This window comes from Podarcis vaucheri (genome assembly GCF_965113315.1).
Source record: "Podarcis vaucheri genome assembly, chromosome: 7".
Classification (NCBI taxonomy): domain Eukaryota; kingdom Metazoa; phylum Chordata; class Lepidosauria; order Squamata; family Lacertidae; genus Podarcis; species Podarcis vaucheri.
The window spans coordinates 6,747,139-6,770,829 of record NC_138765.1 but is presented as its reverse complement, the minus strand read 5'-3'; the positions used below and the strand labels follow the sequence as shown (position 1 = coordinate 6,770,829).

At 43.2% G+C, this 23,691-nt stretch overlaps 1 protein-coding gene and 1 long non-coding RNA gene across 9 annotated transcripts in view; one reads left to right on the top strand and one right to left on the bottom strand.

Annotated features, from left to right (window-relative positions):
- The window catches only part of BICRA (BRD4 interacting chromatin remodeling complex associated protein), a 96,236-nt gene that overhangs the window by 17,283 nt on the left and 55,262 nt on the right, over window positions 1-23,691 (top strand). For 2 of the 8 annotated variants that reach the window (XM_082230935.1, XM_082230932.1), the window contains exon 1: window positions 19,490-19,621. The exons of the other annotated variants lie outside the window; for them this stretch is intronic. The gene's annotated coding sequence lies outside the window, so the exon portion shown is untranslated. Of the gene's footprint in view, window positions 1-19,489; window positions 19,622-23,691 lie in introns of those variants that run through there. 8 annotated transcript variants of the gene reach the window in all.
- Window positions 9,650-19,390, bottom strand: LOC309537040. The gene is made up of 2 exons (XR_014221782.1): window positions 19,122-19,390; window positions 9,650-9,911 (listed from the first exon to the last, which is right to left on the bottom strand). It is a non-coding gene; the product is annotated as an uncharacterized lncRNA (long non-coding RNA).

The following is a 23,691-nucleotide window of genomic DNA, read 5'->3' as shown; positions in this document are numbered from 1 at the left end:
GCAAAAATAACAAAAAAGAAAGAAATAAACTTACTTGAGTAACATAGACATCTCAGCAGAAGCTTTCCGTGTTGATAAGTTAGTTGATATTTTATTCTGATTTGTTTTCTTTTGATATTTCTTGTAAGGGGGGGGGGAGTGATAATTGTTCACATGCAAAACTCAATTTAAAAAGGGAAGGAGAAATATTCACCCCCACCCAACACAAGATCGAGCAGGCAAAAAAGCCACTAAAAGTCAGACTATTTAAGGGAATTTGTTTTTTAATTGCTTGGTGGTGAAGAAGTTCGGAGCTAAGCCAGCTTCCTTAGGTGCAGTGCTTACTAACCTAACATTAAACGGGGCCTTCTTGGGGGTTGCTCTGCAGTAATGGACCCGTTATTGGCTCATTCTGGTATCAAAGAAGGCCTTTGAAACATCCGCTTTTGCCTTTTCTTAAGATAATTTTGGGGATCAAATTCCATCTCTCATACATTTTTTAGTTTGTATGAGTGATTTGTATTCTGCTTGTGGTTCTGTTGTTTTTATTGATTTCTGTACACCACTTTGTGAGGGCTTGGCCTTTGAAAGCAGCTAATACATAAGTGGAATAAATAAATAACCTGTCTTGCTGCTGACAACAAAAGCATGATGGGCAGCAAAACTGCTTCCATCAGCTACCCAAACCAGCCACTTGTGGCCACATATTTGCAAAGCTGTCCTTCCTTATGATCCTAGCAGTTCCTATTTCATATCTAGCTGTTTGTTCCTGTTGACATAGATTTGTGTTCCTCAAGTGCAGGATACCATTTGAGGGCACAATGTTAGGTGCTTTATTAGTAATAGGTCCACTGTTACGCAAAGCCCAAGGCTTCCCAAATGTGAAATGTGACCTTGCTGAATTCAGAGATCCTGACAGCTACAAAGCCATTAACTCAGAATGGAGCAGTGGTGTGGAGATATTGTTCAGGTGTGTGAGTAGCAAGCACAGTGGGGTTGCCAGATCTCTGACAGTTTTAGTCTCTAGCATCTGATGGGGTAGAACTTAGAGGCACTCGCTGGTAAAAAGTCACATGTGGGAATGAAGCCTACAGAGGCCTAGTGGATGAAGTGGTGAATTTAATGGTTTAGAAAACAGTAGAGAATAAAGAGGCTGTTTCATTGTTGAGAGTGAATGAAACAGCCTCTTTATTCTCTACTGTTTTCTAAACCATTAAATTCACCACTTCATCCACTAGGAGAAAAACGGGGGCTGATCCTTAGGAAAATAATCTGTCACTCTTCACTCTAAGATCAAACTCAGTACCCTGAGAAGTAGACAGAGACCCTAAGACCTGGCAGCCTTATACAGTGGTACCTCGGGTTAAGTACTTAATTCGTTCCGGAAGTCTGTTCTTAACCTGAAACTGTTCTGAACCTGAAGCACCACTTTAGCTAATGGGGCCTCCTGCTGCCGCCGCGCCGCCGATGCACGATTTCTGTTCTTATCCTGAAGCAAAGTTCTTAACCTGAAGCACTATTTCTGGGTTAGCAGAGTCTGTAACCTGAAATGTATGTAACCCGAGGTACCACTGTATAGGAATAGGGAGAGCGTTCTGCAGGGGGCATAGGAGCTGGATAGGAGGAGTGAGGAATCACTTTAGGGAGGGAATAGCAGCTGAATTAATACCGTGGGGTTGAGACTCTTGCATATACTCTGGGCAATGCAAGTGATTACTAGTGCCCTCTCTGCCCAGGTTTCAGCAACTGAATATGAGAGGCTGTTTGAAAAGACCTTGTTGCTTCTTATCATTCACAGGGATCCAAGGTCTTTGGTCTTTCTGAAACAATCAACCTGACAGATTTTTACAAGCTTAGAATTCACATAAAATAATTTGCAGCTAGAACATTTTTTAAGGCTTTTTGCAAGGATTGGTTTCTTGAAAAACTTTCCTTTTAAGAGCCATTTCTGAATACCTTGTTGTTTAGGCAAGCGTGACAGTGTGCCTGGTTTACAGAGATTGAGGTAATACTCATCTGCGATATAGCAAGAGGCAAAGAACGCAGCGCACTCCATCTCTCCCCCCCCACCCCTACAAAAGAGAACACTTTGCATCTTATTGTACTCCTCCTCCTGCTGTGGTTCACGGAATGCAAGTCTGGAAATAATTTCAAGCAAAATGTTAGAAATAAATACAGTATGTTGGGGGTGGGAGGGGGGAGGAGGAAAGGAAGAGGAGAGGGCAGAGGGCAGAGGGCAACCAGGCATGGAGTTCTGTTGCAAAAAGGAAGGTCCCTTGACCTGGAGATGAAACATTTCAGCCATCACCTATGATCACAGCAGCACCAGCTTGACTAAAACTGGAAATCTTCCACACATTGTTGCTCAGCCACTATCTCCTTTTTTAAAGTTTAGACTGCAAGCTCCCTTTTTTAAAAATTCTGTTCTGCTCTTTTATGATATGCAAAAGCTTCTTCAAAATAGCTTTTCATTTTTTATAATTTTTCTGTATTTCCTTTCATCTGCTACCTCAATTTTAATAAATATGAATGCTTTATGTAGAGAAGATAAATTTGCTCCATCTTACCCTACTCTTTATTTTAGCCAGTTCACAATGAGTGAATATTATTTTCTGTCGCTGAACATCTTTGAAATAAATAGTTGTTGCACAGAAACATTGCATGGCATATTGTCCTCTGAGTCTGAAGATTAGGTTTTGACCTGGTTTCTGTTTATGGATTGCTAAGAGAATTTGAGAGTATTGGTTGGTTTTATCTTCACTATATCACTTTTCACCTTTCGTAACAGGGGATAATGTTTTTAAAAGTTAAATCATACAGTTGGTCTTAACAAGGATAATTGCTCAAGAATAGGGCTTGTTTGTTATTATTTATTGTTGTTGTTGTTTATTAAATTTGTATATACCGCCCTTCATCCAAAGATCACAGGGTGCTTCACAACATAACAACACAAAATGAGAACCCAAAGTTCATAATAAAAACAAAAACAAACTAATAGCCCCCTTCCCACACACACATTTAAAAGAACATAGATCATTGACGTTTTTACCTGGCGCCTAAAGATATGTAATGAAGGTGCCAAGTGAGCCTACTTGCGGAGAGTACTCCAGAAATGGGGAGCCACCGCAAAAAAAAGCTTTCTCTTATGTTGCCACCCTTCAGACCTCACATGGAGGAGGCACATGAAGAAGGGCCTCAAATGTTGGTTGCAGGGTCCATGTTGGTTCACATGAGGAGAGGCAGCCACTGAGATATTGCGGTTCTGAGCTATTAAGGCTTTATAGTGGTACCTCTGGATACGAACCACCCCTTTGCGAATGCTTTGGGTTATGCACGCGGCAAACCCGGAAGTAAAGGAAAGGTTTCTGCCGCCTGCGCAGAAGCGGGCTACCTGTGCTTGCGCAGAACAGCGCGCCTCTGCATACGAATGTTTCAGGGTAAGAATGGACCCCCAAAACTAATTAAGTTCGTATCCAGAGGTACCACTGTACAGGTCAAAGCCAGCGCTTTGAATTTGGCTTGGAAACTAATCGGCAGCCAGTTCAGTCAGGCCAGAATCAGTGTAATATGCTCAAAGCGTCTTGCTCTGGTGAGGCGCTGGCTACTGAATTCTGCACCAGCTGAAGTTTCTGAACAGTCTTCAGAGGCAGCTATATGTATAATGCTTTGCAGCAATCTAACCTTGAGGTTAGTCAAATCATGTATACAATTTATTCCTGCTCATATTAACTACGTCACATTTTTATCATACTCAAATCCTGTGTGTACCCTCACTATTAACCCAGCAAACAGTTTTCAAGAGTTAAAATTGGTTTGAGGTTTGGCTTCCATGGTGTTCATACTCACTCACGTTGTCCGCTAACACCTGTGGTCATACAGGTTTCGAAACAATACAAACCTGCCAAACCTGTTTATCAGAGGGGTAAACTGGAATGAGGTTGCTCACTATTAGCTGTGATTTCTCCCTTAAGCTACCTTTCTCCAGTCATAGATGGAGACCTTGTACATACTAAAAGTAAGCAAATCATCTTAATGGATCAAATTTGTTCTGCCTGCAACATTTTGAATTTGTAAACAAGTTCTGTGACAGCATAGTGACCAAGATGAGGAACAGGGCTGGGCGATATATCAGTACAGTGGTGCCCCACAAGACGAATGCCTCACAAGACGGAAAACTCGCTAGACGAAAGAGTTTTCCGTTTTGGAGGTGCTTCGCAAAACGAATTTCCTATGGGCTTGCTTTGCAAGACGAAAATGTCTTGCGAGTTCCTGCGGGGTTTTTTTCCTTCCCCCCTTTTTCTAAGCCGCTTATAAGCTGATCCGATCAGCAGATAAGCCGCTAATAGCGCTAATCCGCTAATCCTTCAATGGGCTTGCTTCGCAAGACGAAAAAACCGCTAGACGAAGAGAATCACAGAACGGATTCTTTTCGTCTTGCGAGGCACCACTGTATATCATCCAAAAACAGTTTGACGTCCATATCTTGATATTGGTTTCATAATTTTTGACCTGGCAATATTCTGCGAATAATGATGTGTGTGTGTTTGTGTGCTATGCAAACATCCCAATGTGGAAAAAACTGTGAAGCCAGCAAATGCCCCTACACATTTCCATCCTTATTTCAGGCATTGTGATATTTCGGTAGATTGTAATCTTTAGCTGGTGATATTGTGATGTTGGAAACCACATACCGCCCAGCCCTAATCAGGAATGGAATAGGGACCTGTGCTGGCTCTAATGGTGTCTCCCTCCAGACTTTTTATGCAGCACCATCAAGTTACACGGCACTTTATTGTAGAGAAAGAGCCAGGTTCCTGCCCCAAGGAGTTTACAATCTACAGCTTGGTCATCCTCAAGAAGGAATGGCAATCTTGCCTAATTTAATTATTATTTTTCTAACAGATGTATACTAGATTGCATAACATGTTTCATGTGGCTTATTCTGACAGGGTAGGCAAGCTTTAGAATTATACAGAGCTTCTAATCAGCTTCCTTAATGATGCAGCTTATATACTTTGCTCGCCACAAAATCATTTTCCATTGCCCCATACCTGTTTAAAACTTGGGAAATATTCAAATACAGGGTTTGAGAAATTACAGCCTCCCCCCCACCGCCTGATAACTCAGATGTCTAGGTAATTTATGCTAGTTCTTTTGAATTTTGACATGTTTATTTAGTTCTGGGGAGCCAGTGTGGTGTAGTGGTTAAGAGCGGTAGGCTCGTAATCTGGGGAACCAGGTTCGTGTCTCCGCTCCTCCACATGCAGCTGCTGGGTGACCTTGGGCTAGTCACACTTCTCTGAAGTCTCTCAGCCCCACTCACCTCACAGAGTATTTGTTGTGGGGGAGGAAGGGAAAGGAGAATGTTAGCTGCTTTGAGACTTCTTCGGGTAGTGATAAAGCGAGATATCAAATCCAAACTCTCTTCTTCTGTGCAGGAGAGTGCTCACTCCTAGTAGAGTCTGATGCTAAGAACCGAGGAATCTTTTCCTTACTTTAGTTTACACAATAAACAGAAGCAAAACAAGTGAAGAGTCATGATGTGTTGTGTTTCTTTACCAGCAGAAATGAATCCTCGTGTATGGAAACCTATATGCTTGAACATCACAAGAATTAAGAACTTACTCTTGAAATAACACTAACAAGTGCTTATCACAGTTTGCTTGTGTGCATTTATGAGTTTTGTAGTGGATAAGTGCTTGAAAAGCACAAAGGGAACACGAGCACCCCCAAACTGCATGGCAGATTAATAGTGCACATTTGCTGCAATTTTCAGATCGAATGGGCAGATAGAGTCTGAATTGTTCCATGAGATCAAAGTTCTCTACCTTTTGCTTAAGCATCCTAATATTCTTTATGAATCTCTATCTGACAGTCTCTAATGGTTTGTGAATTAATTCTTACCCATTTCATAGACGAAATCAGTTGTATGTACCTGATACCCAGTTTATCATCCTGTGGGCACAAGGAATGTTTGTGTGGCGCACAACCACCTCTAATGTGGTTAAGTAGTTTTGCTAGAATGCAAATGCCTGCAGCATGGAGCTATTAGGAGACACAGTATGGTGTGGTGGCATGGATAGACAAGAGTGTTAAATGTAAACAAGCTCTGCTAAGGATGACCTTGGTCACTGTCTCAGCTTAGCGTACCTCTCAAGGTTGTTCATGAAACTACAAGTCTTATTGCTGGAGCTGCTTGGGTGTGATACAGATATTTAAATGTAAGCACAAACAAGGTGCAGCAAGTGATTTGGGCTGCATTTGTATGATTTACTTCCATGACAGTGAATTTAGGTTGCAGTTTCTCACTTGTGAGGGCATCTAACGTGAATTTTCATAAAGCATTGAGTAGAATTGCCTACTATAGACTTAAGGATGTACACTGCTTAATTCTGACTGAGAAGCATGTCCTCCTTAAAAAGCTTTAAGCAACCTTTTGTACTCTTTAAGTCAGGCCACTGGCCTTCAGGGCTGGCTCAGACATTTCTGAAATTGGTGTGCAGAATAAGTCTGCAGCTGCATAGAGAAAGTTATATCTGGGTGTGTTTCTTCAATTAGGGATCAAAATATATGATCTTTTATATGATCTACCTTAAATTGTGTAGTGAAATGATGATTAGAAATTGGCAAGAACTGGAAAGTGATAAACCTGTGGACCTCCTTCTTGCCTTAGAAGTTCACTGTTCTTTTGAGAGTTACCACTAAACATATCTGAATCTAAAATAAAAAAATAGATTCATTTTCAAGCTGGTCATGAGAAGCAGAGAAAGTTCATACTAATACTTTAATGCAAAACCCACAATTTTATATGCAAAAAAATCAGTATTTTGGAATGACAGTAACCACTAACAACCCCTATGGCAGGGGGAAATGCAGACACTACCACAAGTATAACATAGAAACCACCAAGGAGCCACAAAGTTAGAAGTTTCTCCAGGTCCAGGAGTGGAGGGACTTTGAGGATAGACAGTTAGATCCTGAAGGATTCCTGACTTATCTGGGAGAGTTCCCTGTTGCTGTAATGTGTAGTTCTGTTGAAAACCTGGTCAACCCCTGGAATAGGAAAATGGTGCAAGTAGCTGATATGTTCTGCCCTAAATATCTGCTTTCTAAAACCCACACTCTGTGGCCTTCTGAGGAGCTGAGGGTCATGAAACAACAACAACAACAACAACAACAACAACAACAACAACAACAACTATGGCAATGGTGGAGGAAATATGGCTGAACAAGCACAGACCCATTTGGGAACCTTTTTGTGGCATTGATAATGGTGAATAAATGGGACTTCTCTCCCCCTATTGCAACTGACACAACCATATCCAGCAGATCTGTTCTGACAGGTGGTGAAAGGCTTACTATTTCTTGGCTCTCAATGTGTGGGGAGAAATCATTTAGTGGTCTGCTGTGACCAGTTTGCAGACTCTCTGCTGATACAGTTGCTTGCATCCATTCTGACATAGACCACATTTTAAGGGGCAGTTTCTCTTAATAGGACCTTGGTTTCTTCTTGTCCTACTATATTCCACCTGAAGGAGGAAAGGCAGGGTATAAATGTAATAAATGGTGAATTGTGATTTCAGCTTGTTCAGCCTCAAGAGGGCAATGGAGGAGGTGGCACTGTCCTAATGTGCCACCTACTACATTCACCCTGAGAATGTAGACAGGATACTTGGAAGTACAAGGGTGATCCCTTGTCTTCTTACACCTGACACTTTCTGATAAAAGTGGCCAAAGTAGGACTGACAAGTTGGGTGTTGGAGCTCTTGGATGTTTTCTTGAGAGTGAAATGCAAAGTGTGTTAAAGGAAGACCTTTGTTTAAATAACCTCCTTGGTTCCTAAGAGGTTTTCCCCATAGCCTGATACCCTCAGGTCTTCAAAGAGGGGGAAATAAGTGCAATGGTTGGGGAAAGCACAAAGAGGGTCCAAGTCTTTTTCATGCTTGAGGCAGAATCAAACAGTGCCCCATTCCCCAAAAAATTGTTATGTGAGACAACTTGCCACCCCATCCAGACTAATGGTCGGGCTTTCTCCACCTAAGCAGCTGTGAGAAGGTTCCATGGTAATATTACTAGTTTTGCTTGCTTATCTCCTCCCTCCCCAATTTAGTTGCACCTCTTGTGGCTCAAGGTGTGACAATTTTTGTTCTTTGGGAGAGAGATTTGCCTTTTGCAGCCTAAAGAATTCCCTCTTTCTTCTTACTAGCTGCAGTAAACATGGGAAGGTCATTTACTAAACAGCACACTTTCTGGGCCTGGGATTTAAGCATATTTTAAAATTTAGATCAGCTTTTATGTGTACAAGAATGCGAAAGCGGAAAACAATTGCATTTAATGATAATAAATAAATAAATAAATAAATCCAGTATTAATAATTCACACAGAATAAAATCAGGCACAGACATTCCCCTGCTGGATCATTTATGTGAAGTAAGTATACAGACTCCTGCTTGGCAGGGGGTTGGACTCGATGGCCCTTGTGGTCTCTTCCAACTCTATGATTCTATGACTCCTATTAAAGTAAATATGGGGTAGGCCAGAATTGTCAGCTCCATCACTTCATTCTACCATATTTAACCCTTTTTTGGTAGTCATTGTAACAGAAGCATAATTAATGAATGTTGGGAAAATAATTGGTCTCATATGATAGGTGGAATATAAGTGGTAAGACTTGATACTTAGTGTAGGATGAAGTTATAATCCCTTAGTGTAACTCCTTTGAACAGGAGGGACGTAAAGACAAGGAGAAATAGGGCAAGTAAGGGGAGGGAATAGTAAGCACAGTGCACATTCTCTATCCTCCATGGGTTAGAGAGCCATCTGAATTTGATTTCATGAGGGCTTGTACATGTGTGTTCTGGGTATGCTGGCAACAGATTTGCAAAAGCATCTTGCCCTCTCTACTTGGTGGTTCCCTATTACAATTTTGTTGTGCTTTATTTTAAAATATATCAGTGTTCATTATAGTATTAGAAGGAAATCACTGGATACAGAATTATTGCAAGGTATTTTTTAATTGCATTAACAAAGAGAAAACATCATAGGTTTGTTTTTGGATGTTTCTGTCTTTCTTTGCAGTACTAATTATTCGTTTTTAAGCATCTTTTTCTGCATTTTGGATGTTATTTGTAAATATGGCTACACAGGCATATTTCTGCAGGAATCCCTTTTTCTAAATCCTCTCCATTGCTATCCTTCCACCCCAACACACACAGAGTATCTCTGCTGGTCATGCATTGAAACGGAGATTTCCTGGATTCCCAGTAGAACTCCTGCAGCCTTCACAAATGCATTCTTGCAGGGAACTGTGATTTTCAGTTATCTGTACTATAGTATGTTTTCTTGGTGGTGGTGGTGTTCTTCACATACGTACAGTCTTTATTTTTTTTTTTGCTTAAGAGAATCTGCGTATTGTGTGGTATGTAGAAGACTCTTCAGATAGAAGGGGGCTGTTTCTTTTCAGAGGCGCATGTGTGTGATAAGTGCCTGTTGTGGCTTTATACATGTGCCTTGTAGAAAGCTAAGCTTTGTAAAGAACTCTGGCCTTCCCTCCCCCAGCGTTCTGCAGTAATCTCCTACTTCACAGACCTGCTTTTGCTCTCACTGGGCTTCCATGTTCACTAGAACTGCCAAAACTGGTAAAGAAAGCAAGATGTCTAAACAGAAACCATTCCTAAAAAAATCTTAATAGTTAAAAATATCTTTAAATAATTCTCTTCTCTCCTGCATATACCCTCAGACGCACACTCCAACCACAAGTATTGCTGTTGATCTGCATTTCTACCCAATATTCTCACATAAACCAACGTTTCTCCTTGTCTCAGCACAGCTCTCTGTAAATCAGACCTTAGCAGAAGTTGCTACTGCAGTCACTGATTATTATAGAGGTTTTCCAGGGGTCACGGTGATAATTTGACCATCAATTCTGGAGGCTAACAAAAAAGAGAGAGAATAGTTTTCAGCATTGTGGTTTGGATTATTTTCCCCAGATGCTTTTGTTTACTGCAGTCTCAAGAGTCTGGTGATAGAATTATGGCTAATATCAACAGACAGAATCAAGCACTCTCTAGCAGTGCCAGAAACTCAAATATATAATCTAATTGCCAAATGGCACCTTAAACCTGAGTTACAGTCGCCACAATGGAATGTCTAGGCGCCGTTTTTGTTTGCTTGTTTTTGTTTCCTGGTGGACTTATTATTATTATTTTCATTTCTATACCACTTCATATTTTAAAGAACAAATCTCAAAGTGGTTTGCAACACATTAAAACACCCAGAATAAAACAAATTCAAGCTTCAGGGTTTTAGATCCTTCTCTAAGTGATATTTTGCTTCCCCCAGTCGCCAACCTGGCATCCAGAGACATCCACATGGTTACAATTGGGCCTGCGCCAGTTGCAAAACGTGCCTGGCACTGGGCTAATTTCAAACAAGCCATTTCTTTCAAGTTAGAAGATGATTCTGGAAGGTTCAGACAAGCTCAGGTTCGAGAAGAACAGAAATAATGGTTCATATTCCTGAAATCATAACCCCTTTTCATTAGCAAAAAGCCCATCATTGTAATGGTTTGTGAACTGAGGAAAACTGGGCATTACAATGAGAGGGCAGGTTTTACCTCCACTTAAGGAGCAAAGTGGGACATGGGTGGCACTGTGGGTTAAACCACAGAGCCTAGGACTTGCCGATCGGAAGGTCAGCGGTTCAAATCCCCGCGACGGGGTGAGTTCCCGTTGTTCGGTCCCTGCTCCTGCCAACCTAGCAGTTTGAAAGCACGTCAAAGTGCAAGTAGATAAATAAGTACCCTCCGGCGGGAAGGTAAACGGCATTTCTGTGCGCTGCTCTGGTTTGCCAGAAGCGCCTTAGTCATGCTGGCCACACGACCCGGAAGCTGTATGCCTGCTCCCTCGGCCAATAAAGTGAGATGAGCGCCGCAACCTCAGAGTCGGTCACAACTGGACCCAATGGTCAGGGGTCCCTTTACCTTTTTAAGGAGTAAAGCACAAGGGTAAAGAACCTCTTTCAGCCCACTTTCTTAGGCCACATGCCAGTGGTGGACTGGGCCAGGGGCTAAAAATAGGCATGGCCTGGGGCAAAAACTTGGCACTATAGGCTACATTTCAGCTGCACAAGAGTCAGAAGTTGCTACACATATACACAGCTCTCCATCCAGGCAAGCAAATGGTGTTTTTGCAGCTCAGGGACACATTCCATGCAGGCAGAAGTGTTTGAATAATGAATGGAGCAGGGCTGGGGAGCAGTGGGGCCCAGAGAACAGTCATGAGGGCTGGACAGAGGTGCTTTGAAGGCTGCAGTCGAGTGGCTTGCCCCTCTTGCTTTCTCCCATATTGCTACTGTCATTCCCTTCTGTGAGAAGGAGTGTGCTACAAAGGAGATGAGGGACCTCAAGCCCAGGGATAAAATGCTGTAATAGCTCACCTGGTGGGATGGAGGTGCTACAATATCCTCCCAGTTGCAGCATTGCTACTGCATACTGGGAGGGGCGAGGTTGGGGCTGGGTGGCTGCACTGGGTGGATCACTGGATTGACTCCATCCGTTTGTCAGCCCAGCCCTGTCCTTGTCACTACCTAGCCCAGGGATCGGCAACGTGGCCCATGGTCAGTAAACCTCCTGACCCCTGACCTAGCCCCTGCCAGTACATGGTATTTGCAACAGCACTGCTGCCAAGAGGTCATTGTTACAGCTCTGTCCCATCAAGTGAGCTGCTTCAGCATTCAGTTCTTGGGCTTAGCTCATGGGTAGGCAAACTAAGGCCCGGGGGCCGGATCCGGCCCAATCGCCTTCTCAATCTGGCCCGCGGACAGTTCGGGTATCAGCGTGTTTTTACATGAGTAGAATGTGTCCTTTTATTTAAAATGCATCTCTGAGTTATTTGTGGGGCACAGGAACTCGTTCTTTTTTTCTTTCTTTCCAAAATATAGTCCGACAAGGTCTGAGGGACAGTGGACCCGGCTCTGACCCCTGGCGCTCTCTCTCTCTCTCTCTCTCTCTCTCTCTCTCTCTCTGTATGTGTGTGTGTTTTAGCCCAAGGTTCAGTTTTTTGAAGCAGAGAAAAGGCTTGAACTGTAAGCTTAATATGGAATCTAAAGGGCAGCAGGCATGCAGTTGACCAGGCATTGGCAGAAGACCAGAGCCTTCAAATTTACGGCACGCCTGGTCAATGCAGGGGCTTCATACAGCTTGCCAGTTTTATGTTGTACGCCCCAGTTCCCTTCTGTGGCTCAAAATTGCTCGGGGGATTGAGTTCATGCAAAACCAGGTAGATCCCAGCCTTGGGCCATAGGGTACTAGAATTCAAGCTCCATATTCTGTAATATCAACTTTACTTGTGAATCCTTAATTGTTCTGTTCGTTGCCGTTCCTCTTCCAACACAGCTTCTGTAGTTGTTGTTGTTTGTGTGGCCTGATCTCACACCCTCCAACATGCCGTGGAGGAAAATTGGGATGTGTGTCTTTTGGGGCAGTGCTCTCGTGGAAGCCAAAACAGGACACCCTGGGTTCCAGTCAGTAGCCAAGGTGGCTTCTGTAATTCCAGGATGTCCCGCTTCAATTGGGGCAGTCGAGGGTGTGTGGTCTCCTTGCAGGAACAGAGAATGGTGTCCTCAGTCAACTGTTGTAGATAAATTGATCTGGTGTCTAAAACAGCAGACTGACATGTTGCTACAAAGTTCCTGCATGAAAGGCTTGCCTTGGCAAATTAACATGGGATCCAGGTGTTTGGCTAGGAAGCTAAACTGTCTAGAAGCAAGTTTGTAATAATACTGAGTCATCTGATGGTGTGTATGTGTGTGCGGTTTTGAATGGTATTTAAGTATCCACTAGTAAAGTTGCTGTTTCTGGTACTAACATTACTATATAAATTTGGTTGTTTATTCACTGAGCAAAGCTGTATTTTAACACATGTTTCAGAAAGCCTCATATGGCCCCAAGACTTTATTTCTTAGAAGAGATTCAAGGGTTTAGAGGGTTGTAAGAGCAACCACACATACCAAGAGACACACTTGTTATTTCTAGTACTTAAAAATAATTGCATCGTGTAGTAAAAAATCCATTTGTATAGGGTTGAGACAGATTGTCAAAACCAAAGATACCTGGAGTTTCCCAGATACAATTAACTGGAGGCTGTGAGGGGGCCTCTTCTTTTGCTGTCAGTTTTGTATGATTTTTGAGACATAAAGTGTGCTCGCAAGTATGTTTACATGTTCTCACTTATTTTAGTGGAGCTTAACTTGCATTTCCATCTTTGTAAGAAGGCTAAGGAGTGCAGTCTGAGTTGGTTATTGGCTGTAATATTTTTGTCTGAACATCAGCTGTTGCAGGAATGAGTTATTGGTAAATTGTTGAATTTTCATTTGTTTCCAAAGCTCATTGTTTGGAATTCACAATTTTATTTCCTCATATGCATTGCCTGACAATCTCCTTTATAGATTATTATAATGTGCTCTCCATCAAATTGCTCTTAAAAACCGTATGGCTGGGGTAGAATGTGGCAGCTTAGCTTTTGAGCAGAGTGACCAGAGGAGAACATATCACTCCAAGATGAGAGCATTGCTCGGGCTGCTATTGAGCTTCGAGGCCCAGTTCAAGGTACTAGTATACTAGCACTAGTATAAAAAGGTAAAGGACCCCTGACAGTTACGTCCAGTCACAAACGACTCTGGGGCTGTGGTGCACATCTCACTTTACTGGCCAAGGGAGCTGGCATTTGTCCGCAGACAGTTTTCTGGGTCATGTGGCCAGCATGACTAAGCCGCTTCTGGCGAAACCAGAGCAGCACATGGAAATGCCATTTACCTTCCCGACGGAGCAGTACCTATTTATCTACTTGCAATTTGATGTGTTTTTGAACTGCAGGGTTGGCAGGAGCTGGGACCGAGCAACGGGAGCTCATCCCGTTGCGGGGATTCGAACCGCCGCAAGCCCTAGGCTCAGTGGTTTAGACCACAGCGCCACCCACTAGTATACAAAGCCCTAAAATGATTTGAGACCCAAGTGCCTGAAAGAGGACCTTCCTCCTTGTCTCCCAAAACACAGTTTACAATCAGAGGTAAAAGCTCTTCTTGCAGTGCTACTACTCCAGATGGCCAGGTGGTCCCTCTGGAACTCCCTTCCTGGGGAGATTAGGCAATCCCTTCCATCTTCAGGTGCTATTCAAAGACATCTTTATTTGTCCCAGTCTTTAGAAGAGGATAAGAACATTCAGGCACTGTAGGTTTTAAGTGATTTTATTTTATATGTTCTTACCAGATTTTAGGTTGTTAACCACCCTGAGCATGCTTTAATAAAATGTTCCCAGTATCTCTGGAGTCCCACCCACATTGATTCTCCAGCTTGCTCCCTCTGACTTGGTTTAGAACCATTCACAACCCTATAGTGGAATTCTGTAATTGTATATATATGTTTTCTCCTGTAATGGCTAGTGCAAGAATCCAGATGTTTAAAGAATGGTGAACAGGGCAATAATAGACCATATTGCTTAACATTGTTCTTTTGAGTTTCCAGAAAGTCTCCTAGGGCAATAGGCTTCAGGGGGCTATCTGCAAATGAGGAAAGGGTTTATTTATCACCTTGTACTTACATGTCTCATCTGCTCTAAAATATTTTTGGAAGACAATGTCTTGCATGAACTAATACTAAGTTCTCCAGTCCATCTCTTTAATTTACAAAGTAGAATAACTTTCGTCAAGCACTGCTGTTAGTTCTGCCGTTTAAAAATACTACTGCACAAGGCATTAACTTTTAGGGGGAATCATAAAGTGAAATCCTTTGTTGTTGTTGGTTTGTTGACTGTCATGTTTCACATTAAATATGGTAGGAAAGTCTTGAAGGATCATAAAGGTGCCAGAGCGAGGCCCATATATATAATCTTTTAAAAAGGAGAGCCGTACTAGACATTGTGTTCCGGGCAAATGAAACTTGTTCATGCTTTTGAATACCTTGGGAATTGTCCATGGTTAAAACAGTTCAGATTGATGGGTTTTATAGTTGTCAGTATCCTGATTTTTATTGGCAAATCAAGCAGGTTTGTTGCCATTAGAGTTTCCTTGCTTTATTACTGTGCAATGTGTTAAGTTGAGAAACCAATAACAATATGCAACTTTTCAACTGAATTTTATAAAAGGGCCGAGGAAATCAGATACTATGAAAAATTTGTCATCACAAATGGGCTTTATACTATATATATATATTTGTGGTGTTCCGCTGTTTGTTGACTGTCTTTTTATCTCCTCCCCTTTCTTGGAATATTTCCTTTTCTCTTTTCATATAATCATAGAGTTAGAAGGGACCCCAAGGGTCATCTAGTCCAACCTTCTGCAATGCAGGAATCTCAGCTAAAACATCCATGACAGATGGCTATCCAACCTCTATAAGATGATAATTAGAACAGGCATTTCCATTGCTAAACGTGTACAATGCGTACAGGGAATTGTTGGTTAGCATTTGAAATCCTCATCTGTATACTCCTTCCTGTGACATGTACATGAAGCATGTGGAGTGCTGAGTAGAAACACTGATATAAATACTATTAATGAAATCTCCAGACAAATGCAGTTGCTTTTGTACTCATTGTTGTGTTGTTCCAAATCAACAAATATAAGCCAAGTTGACCTGGTGGTGGAGTGAGTGGGGGAATACATTGCTAAGGTTTCATTCTTTTCAGGGAACCCCTGTTAAGATTGACACCCACATCTACCGCTCTGTGTGCTGATATTTTTAAAACTTTCTTTTGCCTACTTAGCTCCAAGAAACCCTGTGTTTGGAGATCAGCTAGTTTTGTAGTGCATGAATCTAGTCATCAAGGAAATAGCATATGCTCCTATTGCTTAAATTGTGGAGCTTTAAATGGGCTCCCTAGCTTGACTTAATAAAATAACAGATGTATGCAGTATCTGGTGAGTTTTTTTATTATTACTTTCTGAAAAGCAATGGCACAGCAGCAAAAAAGAAAGAAAGAAAAAACGTGAACACTTGCAGAAAGAGAAAAGTGAGGAATCAGCATCACTTCCACCAGCTTCATAGAATACAAGTTATATTTACCACAGCACAGCACAGTTCCTTGAACCGACTTAACATAAATGAAATATTCTAGGCAAGCCTTTCATAACCCCTGCAAATGAACTGCTGTATAACCCAGTTAAGAAACTTTTATTTCTCTTTAAGTACTTAGACTGGGATACTTCATCAACTAAGATTGGTTTCTTCATTACATCAGAAACAGAGAGAGACAGTAATTTCCAAACATAAAAGCAATTCTGCTTTCACATTTACACCATGATGTAAATAGCAAGCCTTTTGGGGGAGGAGTGAGGCGGGGGATCTCTTTTATAAATCAGATGGTGCAGTAGCTCTCAAATTACACAGTAATTTAGTCTGGCAACTGAGATGCAACTTTTGTTTTCATATTTTTGCTGCCATGCTGCAAATGTGAGTTTCTCACATAGCCTGAGGTCTTCAGTTGTGTAACTTGCTATATATCCATTCCTTCTAATTCCTACCCCATCTTCATCACACTAGTGCTACTACTCCAGCCTTAGTCCTGCTCCTTTGTCTTTTAACACATGTAAATATAAATTAAAGGTAAAGGTAAAGGTACCCCTGCCCGTACAGGCCAGTCTTGCCAGACTCTAGGGTTGTGCGCTCATCTCACTCTATAGGCCGGGAGCCAGCGCTGTCCGCAGACACTTCCGGGTCACGTGGCAGCGTGACAAGCTGCATCTGGCGAGCCAGCGCAGCACACGGAACGCCGTTTACCTTCCCGCTGGTAAGTGGTCCCTATTTATCTACTTGCACCCGGGGGTGCTTTCGAACTGCTAGGTTGGCAGGCGCTGGGACGGAACGACGGGAGCGTACCCCACCGCGGGGATTCGAACCGCCGACTATGCGATCGGCAAGTCCTAGGCACTGAGGCTTTTTACCCACAGCGCCACCCGCGTCCCTTTCAAATATAAATTACTACTGTGCAATTTTATTTTATTTTTACTAGCTTCCTGGGGGTTGGCAGAGGAGGGATGGAGAGGAGGGATGTCCTTCCTTCATCTCTCCCCAGTTACCTCTGTGGAATTTCATGTGCTCCCCTGCATGTAGTTCCTGGTCACCAGTGACTTCCAGGCTAGTGCTTCAATGCAAGGCTTCTTTAGGAGCAGCCTAACACGAAAAATGTGGCAGGTAAACAGAGAGGTTTCAAGTGGGAAAAGCATTGCTGGCTGAATTTCTACATGCCAAGCTGCTAGTAAAAGCAGCAATAGCAAGTTCGTAACCCAAATCAGAAGCATTCTGTTCTGTTAATTGCATAATGCTACCTTACTAACATAGTAATAGAAAAATTGCATCTAAAATAAACGACTGGAGCCTCTTGGGCTTGCCGATCAGAAGGTCGGTGGTTCGAATCCCCATGACGGGGTGAGCTCCCGTTGCTCGGTCCCAGCTCCTGCCATCCTAGCAGTTTGAAAACACGCAAGTGCAAGTAGATAAATAGATACCACTCCGGCGGGAAGGTAAACAGCGCTCCTGTGCACTGCTCTGGTTTCGGTGTTCCATTGCGCCAGAAGCGGCTTAGTCATGCTGGCCACATGACCCAGAAAAACTGTCTGCGGAGAAACGCTGGCTTCCTCATCCTGTAAAGCCAGATGAGCGCATCTGCGACTGGACTTAACTGTCAGGGGTCCTTTGCCTTTACCTTTTTACCAATCAAGTAAACGTTAGATCAGGGCTGGGAAACCTTTAGCCCTCCAGATATTATTGGATCAACTCCCATCATCCTCAACCACTGGCCCCACTGGCTGGAACAGATTGCTGGAGCTGATAGGTTCCCCATGTTGAGTTACATTTGTTTGCTTTATTATTTTCCATTTTGCAGAGAAAGTCAAGGCACATTAGAAAAAGAAAAAAGCAAAAAAAATGACGCTGACCATCAATACAGCAACACCAGCAGCAGCACTTTTGTTGCTGTCTACTGCCCTTGCAGAGACGTGGGTAGTGCTGTGGTCTAAACCACCGAGCCTCTTGGGCTTGCGGATTGGAAGGTCGGCAGTTTGAATCCCCGCGATGGGGTGAGCTCCCATTGCTCTGTCCCAGCTCCTGCCAACTTGACAGTTTGAAAGCACACCAGTGCAAGTAGATAAATAGGTACCGCTGCTGCAGAAAGGTAAACAGCGTTTCCATGCGCTCTGACTTCCGTCACTGTGTTCCGTTGTGCCAGAAGCAGTTTAGTCATGCTAGTCACATGACCCAGAAAAGCTGCCTGTGGACAAACGCCGGCTCCCTTGGCCTGAAGCTAGATGAGCACCACACCCCATAGTCACCTTTGACTGGACTTGACCATCCAGGGTCCTTTACCTTACCTTACTGTCCCTGTGGGGTGGGAGCTAAACGATGCTTAAGGGAAACTACTTTTTATAGCTGCACCTGGTAAAGAGGGGAGCAAGTCCTCCCCAACTTTTTCTTGACTAGTCTTTTGGCTTTGTCACTTAGGCCTTGAAAGGTTGGGTAGCTTGAGGGTCTAGAAAAGATTTGGGCTTTGAAGCTTACATGGTGTACTTAAAAAAAAAAAGCAAGAGAGAGAGAGAAATTCCTGTGGTAGACCAGTGTGTTTTAAAAATTACAACGTGTACATACACTGAATCTCTGAGGCATAACTAATATATGTCCATTGTTCCTAGCTTAGGAAAACAAGAAATAGCTCAGAGAAAGGTCTGTCTAGCCCCGCATTATTTATAATATTATCATCCATTTGAGGAGATCATTTGAGATCTTTTAACCCTATGCTGTGCTCTGTGATGTACCTTGGGCCAATAGTTGTACTACTTCAGACATAATCCATGAAGACTTTGGGTTGCTTCTGTCACCTCTGTCTCGGTCTCACACAAAGCCTCACACTTGCAAGTATTGGCTGGTCAAAGTGATTGTGCGTGAGCATTTGGAGGATGGCTGCCACCACCATAGGATCCACAACTGAAGTGGTAAAACCACAACTCTCAACCGTGTACAGAATTTGGTGTCAACCAATAGGATGGTGCCAATAAGATGGCTTTAAAGGGGGATTAGGCAAACTCATAGTCTGTTAATGGCTATGTTGTGGCACCTCCTGGCTTACCACTTCTAAAAGGCGCAACAGAACAGTCACCTTTTCTTGCTTGTAGGTTTTCCAGAAGGTACAGGTAGCCTCTCTGGGGAAACAGGCTGCCAGACCAGGCATACTTTTTGGTCTGATCCAGCAGAGCGCTTCTTTTATTTTCTCCTTTCCTGTTGTCACCTTCCCCAGTGTCTGTTGATTTTCCTTGAAGGATAACCAGCTGCTTCTGTTTCCATGTTAGACAGATTCAGAAAGGGCAACTTTGTGATGTGTACAAATGCCCATTATGTGCTCGTGTATAAGACCAAGATCAGCTTTACCCCTGGATAACCATTAGAGGGGTAGTATTCCACAGCATTGGACTCCTAGGTGATTCTGTTTAAAAAGAAAAGGAAGGCAGTAGTTTGGTTGCTCTGTGGAGGAAAGAAAGGTCAGGCTACAACCAAGAGATTCATGTGGAAACATGACATTGAGGTTTTCAGTGAAGTTTGAATGGGAGAGCAGCAGCAACATTCAGGACGCAGGGTTGTATCTCTTGTGCTAGCTGACAGGTGAGTTTTAATGTATAACAGAAGAATCCGGTATGACAGTAGCAATAGTGGGAACTCATGCAACAGGTTGTGTAGTCTATCGCAGAACAGAATTGCCAGCAACCTGCTTATGCATTCTCTTGCGTAACAGTGTTTGCTTGTACAAAACATTTTACCAGCAGAACAAGTATACTGCTAAGTGACTTTAACTTATTACTGCATTGGCTACAGCCCACATTGACCAAGTTCCAAAGAACTGCTTTCGGCACAACAGAAGGGGTGTAGGTTAGGTGTGGGTATACGCCTGCCAGGGCCGTCTTACCCATAGGTGCTAGGGGTGTGGGGGCATCCGGGCGCCAGGCTCTCAGGGATGCCAGGCCGAGAGTCTGGGGCCTGAGAGTTGAGTCTGGGGAAGAGCCCACCCGTCAGTTGGAGCGTTGCGGTGGACTCTTCTGCTGAGGACAGCTCTGCGCCGCAAGTTTGGGGGCAACAGAGCCAGTGAGATGCTGAGGCGGCCAGCCGGCTCCGCCCTCCTGCGTGCCTGGAACTGGGCAACCTTGGGGGGGGGGCGTCGGGCGGATCTTTGCACCCTGGCACCGCATATGCTTAAGACAGCCCTGATGCCCACGCAGTGGGATTTTTGTCTTTCCCCTGCCCTTCCCACCTTTCAACTGCAAATCCACATGCCACATCACAAGCTGGTTTTGAAACTGTCCTCCATTTCAGATATTGCCTATCATGTTATACGTGAGACTGGTGTTTTCAGAAATAGGATTCAAAAACATACAGTATTTAGGGGGTGGATCTAGCTGTATAATTCTTCTGGGTACTTGTTGAAACTCATACAAGGTCTTGGAGGGAAGTGCAGAGAGGGCCGTAGAAAAGAGCGGTGAATTGAATGTCTCAGTTTGGGTGTAGGTAAGGCTGGCTCACATATATTCTTCTGAGAAGTGTGTTGAGGGGAGGGGCAACAGTGCCGCCAGGAATAGCAAAGCTATAGGGCCAGATTGGAGGCACAAAGTGTCTTCACCACACCAAAAGTTTGCAAGTTGGATAAAGTAATGCATCCTTTGGGTTGACATAGTAAGCTCCTAGTAAGGATACTGAAGGGTTAATACCTGCAGGAAGTTCTGCATTCCTGTTACACACACTGCTCTTGATCTGATTTTCTGCTATCCAGGAGCCATAAACATAAGCCAGCTTTTCCCCATTTGGAGCCAGTGGGGCTAAGCCTTCTCAAGTATGCCAGACTGCAAATTCTGTAGATTTCAGCCTCAGTCACAAAATACGTTTTCCTCCTGGCTTCCAAAGTTGCCTCACAGTTCTATGCTAATTACACTGCCTCCTGTTGGCAATCCTAGGTGACATTTACCTACCTAACAAGCTGTTAGCTTTCAAGAGATGACCCTCTTGGGCTTACTATCTGCATGAAAAGCCATGCCTGAGAAGTATTCTTACATGCCTAAGTATCCAATAGACTGTATGTTAGCACAGAATTCCCCCGCCCCCGTAAGACGATGTACTTTAATTGCAACCTCTAATTATGTTGATATGGAATACTCAAAGGATTAACTTCCTCTATTATTCAAAATAAGGAAGAACAAAAAGTGACTTGCATGCTTTCCCAAGATGTATGGAAAAGTTAATTCTGAAGTGAAATTTGCCAACACACTTTAACGGGGCATGGCAGCCACTAGGCCCCACAGGTGCAGGTTATACATTCTGCTTGCTCTCTTTTGCGAAGGACCATAGCTCAGTAGTAGCACATGTTTTTCATGCAGAAAGCCCTATGTTTAGTCCTTGGTATCTCCACTTGAAAGGATCAGGTAGCAGATGATGGGGAAGACATTTGCCAGGGAAACAGGAGATTCACTGTTAGTCAGGGGCAGGCAATACTTGGCTACCTGGACAAATCATTTGGCTTCATACAAACCGGTTTCCTCTGTTCCTCTAGGCTGCTATGAGAAAGTATGATGTAAATTAAGCACCTGAGAGATGGCCCTAGCCAGAGGTGCCAACTTGAATAAGATATTGGGGGGGGGGCAGGTAAGCCCTGCCCCGCATAATTGATCACAAGACGTGGTGCTTGCGCACCATTTGAATGGTAATGCCCATAAACTGGGGGAGGGTCAGTCCCCTCAAATATTTTATTAGGGGAGCCAAAGGGGCCTCGGCCCCTTATAATTGGCTCCTATGGCCCTGGCCAGAGCCTTGGGGCTTCTCCTGACTTTGCATGTTGTTGATAATAGGTAAAGGTAAAGGTACCCTTGACCGTTGGGTCCAGTTGCAGACGACTCTGGAGTTGCGCATTCATCTCAGTCTATAGGCTGAGGGAGCTGGCATTTGTCTGCAGACAGCTTCCAGGTCATGTGGCCAGCATGACTAAGCCGCTTCTGGCAAACCAGAGCAGCGCACAGATATGCTGTTTACCTTCCCGCTGGAGCGGTACCTATTTATCTACTTATGCTTTGATGTGCTTTCAAACTGCTAGGTTGGCAGGAGCAGGGACCGAGCAACGGGAGCTCACCCCGTCGCGGGGATTTGAACTGCCGACCTTCTGTTCGCAAGCCCTAGGCTCTGTGGTTTTAGACCACAGCACCACCCACGTCCCATTGTTGATAATGCTGCTTCACTTATCACTTTTACTTACTCTAAGTTCAGAATCTTCAAAATGTGTTAGAAAGGCATGGCATACATGCTAATAATAATGATGATGATGACGATGATGATGATGATGTCGTCTCTCTTCCAGGGAGCTTACAGTAAAGCTGCATCATGTCCCTCAGACCATTCTCTGCGCCACGGTTTAGCTATTGCTATTGTTTAGCAGTGAAAGTGTAGTAAGCAAGAGAGTTTCAAACATCTGGGAGGACTTGTTTGTTTGTTTTGTCACTGTGTTGCAGATGGAGGCTTCAGTATCACCTCCACTGCAGATGTGTCACTGGAAGGTTTTTTTTCCTTTTTTCCTTGCTTTGTTGCCTCTTCCTGGTTTCACAAGTGTGTGGCGCACGCACATATGAGTTCTAAAAATAGACTTAACATCAAGTGTTATCGCATAATAAATCGAGTTGGAACTACTGTTGGCAGTAAGCTTCTCCCTGCTTTGAACAGAATGAGAAGCTGCAAAAGAAACTGTAGCTCGGCTCCTAATATTATTACAGTCAATTCAGTATGCATTTGCACAGCTGTTACCGAAACATTTAAACATTCCTGTTGCCAAAAATATGTTCTCCTCTGTTCTGATAAATAAAAATGAGAAATAACATTTGATGCAGAAAGAAAGTAAGGGCATAGGAACATTTTTCTTTCTTAGAATCTGGGCTACACTACAATAAACATATTTTTGTCTTTTTTTAAAAAAAAAATCTAATTCCTTCCAAATTTAGCAAACCATCATTTGGAAAATAAGAGCCCCATTCTTGGCTCTGATCTTTTTTTCCTCTTCAAGAGTTTGGCTGCTCTCCTGAAACCACTTACTCACAAGTAGTCCCAGGATTGTGGTGCCTCATTATGGTTTCTTAGCCATCAGAATATTTTAAAATAAAAAATAGTTAACCTGAACATTGAGAAATAAAATGGATGCAACTCCCCTTCTCTTCTCCCCCCTTCTGTTTAATAACCCTTTAATTGAAAAGTGTTTTGATGGATTTCATTTTCCCCTCTGCATGCCTTGCGTGCTTGTAGAAGTGCTTTGTGGAAGTGTCTCCCAGCTCTCCCAAATGCTTATATTCAAGAATATTTACAAAGCATGAGTAAGCACAGTTGTACTTTTGCTCTGTGTGAGTAATGCAATAAATCCTCCAGGGGAGATATCAGAAATATTTGCTTGTGACAGCAAGACAGGATCAGATGTATGAAACCTCAAAGTGGTGGTGGGGGTGGGGGTGTATGCGGATGAACTGCAACCAGACTAGAGTCAGTAAAACATGTGTTCTAGATGTGGGCGAAGTGGAGAAAAATGAAAATAATTAACTATATAAATAATACAAATCCTTCCTTCAGTTCTTTAATCCATTAACAGAAAGTGGTTTGTCACAATTAAAATGAGATTTAAGCATTGCATAAGCACCTTATCAGAATGCAACAGAACA